Here is a 5,447-nt window from a genome sequence, read left to right on the forward strand (position 1 = left end):
TGGTGACATCATAAGGTCCCTTCCAGCCCCAAACTTCTACGAATCTATAATTCATTGAGACCCCAGGCCCTCAATCTCCTCTTGATCTTAGTGGAGTTTGTATAGCCATCGATACATGTTGCCTAACACTTACTATTATAAAGTAACTTTGTTTTAAGAAACTTTAAACATCTAAAAAAAACCTTCAGATAACTTCATTGCTTGCAATAGGTCTTTGATTCTCAGCAAGGAGGAACTCCTCAGTGTATAAAGATGCTTTTTCTTTGCCTATTTGGATTTATCTGAGTTGTGAAGTATTCTGTAAAAAAATAAAATAGAATCACCCTCTCCTCTTTGTCACTTACAGCTCCTCAGGAAAAAATGCTGGTAGCCTGCCAGGGTCACTAAACACTCCAAAGAGCCCAGCCCTCCCATCTTCAAAGCAGAATTACCAGACACCATGAGACTGAGTAGATGAAACAGAGGTTTGTTGGGACTATTGCTGGACTCCCATTCACATCTTCCTGTACCTGGGATATAGGCCCAGCTTTTCATCCCCAACACCTAGTGGTGCCATATGGGGCAAAACTCCTGCTCTATACCCATAGGGAAGGCACGAAAGAGCCAAGCAAGGATATTCCCAAAACTATCCTGTCCTCCCAGTTTATGAGAGACAGCCAATGTTCCTAGTAGCCCACTTTCCCCTCTAAGGATGGAACAGGAGTTCCAAATCAGCTGGGGTAAGGAAGAAGGAGAATATGGTCCTCAGCCAGATGTTAAATATGCCAGTCCCTAGCATACCACTTAGGAAAATCTAATACTCAAGGAGTTCAGTTATAAAGACTGTTCTTTAATTTTTCCCTCAGTAACTGCATCAAAATCACCTTTATGGAAGACAAGGAAAAAAACTCAGAACTTCTTTTGCTGCCTGCAACTTTAAACTTGCTTCAGTGAGTAGCAGTAGTTACTACCAGCTATAATACCAGCTAATTACCAATCAGTAATTCTACCAAATACAATAACCAAACACAAGTAGCCCTACAGGAAAACAGACATTTTACCTGGACTTTTTAGAGGCTCAAGGAGCAGTGCAATTCCCACCACAGGTCTTTTTTCAACTTCAATTAAATTCAGGCACATGAGGTCCACTAAGGGTGCTGACAGACCTGGAAAACAAACAAAAACAAAAAACCCCCAAAAAAGTACTTTAACAAAAGAAGCAGTGCATTATTTCAAGCTGCTCTGCAGCATCTGTATAGATCAGGAGATTTAGCAGGGCTTTTTGGCTTTTTTTATCTAAAGCTGATTCAATATGTTGTTAAATAAGAGTGCCATAAAAGCCGCACTGAAGCGCCCGAACTATACAGACATTGGGTGATCTGGGTCCAACTAACACAATGCATGCGCTGGGCTTAGCAGGGGGCCACAGAGTTTAAAGTGTCATTTTGGTTTTCTTTTTAGTCTGAAAGCAACCTAAATGCAGTTTTATTTGATATTTGTATAATCCATCTGCACCATATAGTTAGAACTTAGGACAAACCCTATACAATGGCACTCTTCATTAAAGCCAATTATCCTATTCAGAGCAATTTCAGGTCTCTCTGAATCAAGCTTGCTGCATTTTCTTGTGTAGACACACTCGAAGTACAATAGTCTCATAGCCAGAGAGCACTATAGAGCTAAGCGTCAGCATCCAACAGCAAGAAGAGTTACTTTTACACACATTACAATAAAGTTCTGTCTCTTCTCTGTGGCAAAAAAAGTGTACCAGGGGAAGGATTCATGCATGAAAACAGAATTAAATTTCACTTGCAAAAAAACCCTTCCTTTCAACAGAGTAAAAAAGTTCAGAAGAAAGTAAGTGTCAACCTCTTAATTTCACCAGCACTATGAACCAGGTTTGGTCTTCTTCTTGTTCTTCTTGAGTTTAATCCAAAATGGCTTTATAGAGTTAAATAAAAATGACAAAGGTAAGTAATAAATAATAGAGGGCATAGGAATGGCAACAGCAAGGATGAAAATGGTGTTTTCAGCTATGCTATGAAGACAGTTGGAGATTTAAAGAAAAACTGTTCCAGATGACAGAATACACAGAAGAGATGGCATACCTCCTATTATCTATTATTTAACACTGTAAATCATTTTGGGATACAGTGACTAGACTGCAGAGAGGCACAGAAATCAGGTACACAGAACTTGGAGCACAGAATGAGAATACATGTGAACTAGCAGAGTGCCAGAAGGTAGAGTAGCACAAGTCCATGGAGGGTTTTTAGATTAAAGGAGGCAAATACTGTATGAAAAAAAAACAAAACAAAATACAATGAAAGCCAGGGAAGGAGGGTGAAAGCCAAGTGAAAGGTTGTGTGTGTTTGAGAAAGCATTTAGCAGACAAGCAGAGAAGACAAGTCAGCCAGCAGATGGACAGAGACTCTGGGACATAAGATCTGGAAGGCCTTTAAAACAGTCATTTTGAGAGATCCAGAGATAATTAACTACCCATGTCCCTATCATTTGGAAGTCCATAGAAATGCTTGCAGGTTCTGATGCCATCAAAGAATAGCTGTTATTCTGTTATTGTTATTTTACTTTATTGTAATTTTACACTTGTCATGCAGTCTGTGTGTGAACTATATCTTATATATCTAATTTAGATTGTAAACTGTCTGGCCAGGTACAAATGTTACACGTTTACCAGTACAGGTGATCAGAAACCTGTCTATTTAAGTAACAAAACATTTCAACTCACAAAACTGATCTATACCCCTAAAAGAACAGAGGGTTGGCTCACATATATTGTTCCACATAAAAATGGTGGAACCCGATCTAAGATTTGCTGCTGCCAACCTTCCCCCAACTCTCCCTCCCTCCCACTAAAGGACAAATATGTGTTCTGTTTGCTACCAATCTAAACTATGCCCCTGATGGGAAACCACATAACTTGGATCAATTCTATCTTAGGCTTTTGAATGTCTGTACCTAGCCTCTAGGACCAGGATTGCATCTTTATGTCTTTGTAGCATAGGGCAAACATACCAACAGTACTTAGTAAAGAATTGTTTTGTAACACGGGACTTTGTACATATTTTTAATCATATATAAAAGGCATCTCTTGGCTTTTTTGTTGTTCTGTGACACTGTTTAAAACTTACCAGACTTAATATTAGACTTTAAGGTGGGGGGAGGGGGGAGGGAAAATGCATCCCCTGCACAACACAGCCCAGCACTGGACCCTAGTCAGGGTATCCATGGCACGTGGGGGCAGGGGGAGGACAAAGGGAATCCACAGCAGAGGATTTACTCCCCTGGCCCACCCAGAGACAGGAGCTGGTCTTGATTCCCCCACCCATGCCCCTGTTTCAGCCTCCAGACTGGCTGAAGAAATGGTGGGGGGGAACCCACCCACCCCCAGGCTGGGACCAGACCCCTAACTGGGGTCTCCCCAGTGCAAGAGGGAAACCTTCACTCCTCCCGCCCACCTGAAGCTAGGATAATTGTACCTGGCTCCCAGCTCCAGGTGGGTGGGGGGAGTAAAGCCCCCACTACAGGGTTCCCACTCCTGCCCCATGCAACACCCAGCTGGGGGGGCAGTGCCAGCCTAGGGGGGTGCTTTTCTCTCCTGACTGCCTTCTCAGCAAGCACAGAGGCTGAGGAGTGGGTACGGCTGTGGGAATTGTGCCTGGCTCCAAAGTCTGGGCAGGTAGGGCAAGTAAAGCCCCCAGTGTGGGTTTCTCCCTACTCCACGCCAGGCAGCACCCAGCTGAGGGTCCAGGGGGATGCATTCCCCTCCCACCGCCTCCTCAGCTGGCCCAGAGGCTGAAGGGGGGGGCATGGCTGTAAGAATCGCACCCAGATCCCAGTCCCAGGTGGGCAGGGGGAGTAGAGCACCTACTGTGAGATTTCCCCATCCTGTGCTAGGCAGCACCTGGCTCAGGGTCCAGTGCCGGGTGGGTGGGTGGCTTTTTCCCTCCAAACCCCTCCTCAGCTGGCCCAAGGAGTGATAGTACTCCGGTTAGGGAACAGAGGGGTGAGGTAGACCATGCTCTGCTGAAGCAGACAGCACAGCCCAGAGCTGCAAAGCATCCTGGGAAGCTGGGGGACTGTAAGTTAACTTGAACTGAGAGGGGATGTGGGACAGAAGTTCCATAAACCAGTTTGACCTAAATCAGTTAAGTCTGATACTACTTGCAACCAGGTTTATCTTAAACTGGTTTGGGCCATTATGAAAGTAGCTTAAATGCACTAAACTTCTGTTCTGTTACAGGTTTAAACTGGTTTCTGATAACTTAAATTGGTTTGTGTGTAATTCTGTCCCTAGCCTAGGAGGTCTGGCAGCTCCCAAGACAAGAAAGAACAATTCTCAAGGTCAGTAATGGGCTAATAATTTCAGGTATCTACAAGCAGTGGTTCTCAAGCTTTTTAGACTAAAGGCACCCCTAGGAAAATGCCAGCTCTTAGTTTTCACTCTTTGTGTAAAAAATAAAATAATAATAATAATAATAGAGCAGTTTTTCTGTTACAAAGAACACAGGAAGGCCACAACAGGTCTGAATGTTTTTAATGGTATGGCTTGCTACTTGAAATTTCTGTGTTTAATCTTGTGAATCATCTGTTAACATTGCATGGCACCTTGCAGCATCTTTGGGAAGAGCTCAGGGCACCCTGGTTGAGAATCACTGATCTACAGTCCCTCAGTGTTCCCAAAGTGCTAGCAAACTCTGGATTTAGGTCAGAAAGGTATTTCAGGTTGTGCAGAACTTTAAGCTTTAAGCAGGCGAATGGTGCATTACTAAGTAACTTCACCTCAATAGCTATGCTTACTGTTGCATAACTATATAAAGTAATCACTTCCTTTTTTATTTGGTGATGGGCCATTTTAGTTATATAGATTTTTTTGCAAAGAAGAAAGTGTGTGCTGATTCCAATTTGAAACTGGGTGTATTTTAAATTTTCTGATCATGAAAGAGAGCAATGGAATTAATAAATTAAATCCTCAAATCATCAGAAACCATTCCTTACTAACACCTTCATAGTCACATAATCCTACTGGGGAGGGCTAATTTGAGATCCTAACATGCTAGAAACTCACAAATGCTAACTAAACAATAATTCAATTTTTTTTTCTATTCACTTTGTGGCAAAGACAGCATATAAGTGGCCAAAGCCACCTCTTGCTACTACTAATCAGCCAATTAATAATATAATTTTTTAACGTCTAAAGAAAGTATGGACTCTCCAGCAGCAGTACATGCTTTCCAACCTATGCTGAGTGCTTGTGTTTCTTGATCAGAAAGGTGGAGATAATAGATTAGTACTGATTTCTTGTCAATATTCAGTTTAATTGGCTTGTTAAATTCTACATTTTGGATCATATGATCTCTTCTGTGTTAGTAAATTACTGGCCCTTGTTGTTTCCTCTGTGTTCTATACAGGCATACCTCGGAGATATTGCAGGTTCAGTTCCAGAC

The sequence above is a fragment of the Gavialis gangeticus genome, unplaced genomic scaffold (assembly GCF_001723915.1).
Source record: "Gavialis gangeticus isolate Ggan-Ray unplaced genomic scaffold, GavGan_comp1, whole genome shotgun sequence".
NCBI lineage: Eukaryota > Metazoa > Chordata > Crocodylia > Gavialidae > Gavialis > Gavialis gangeticus.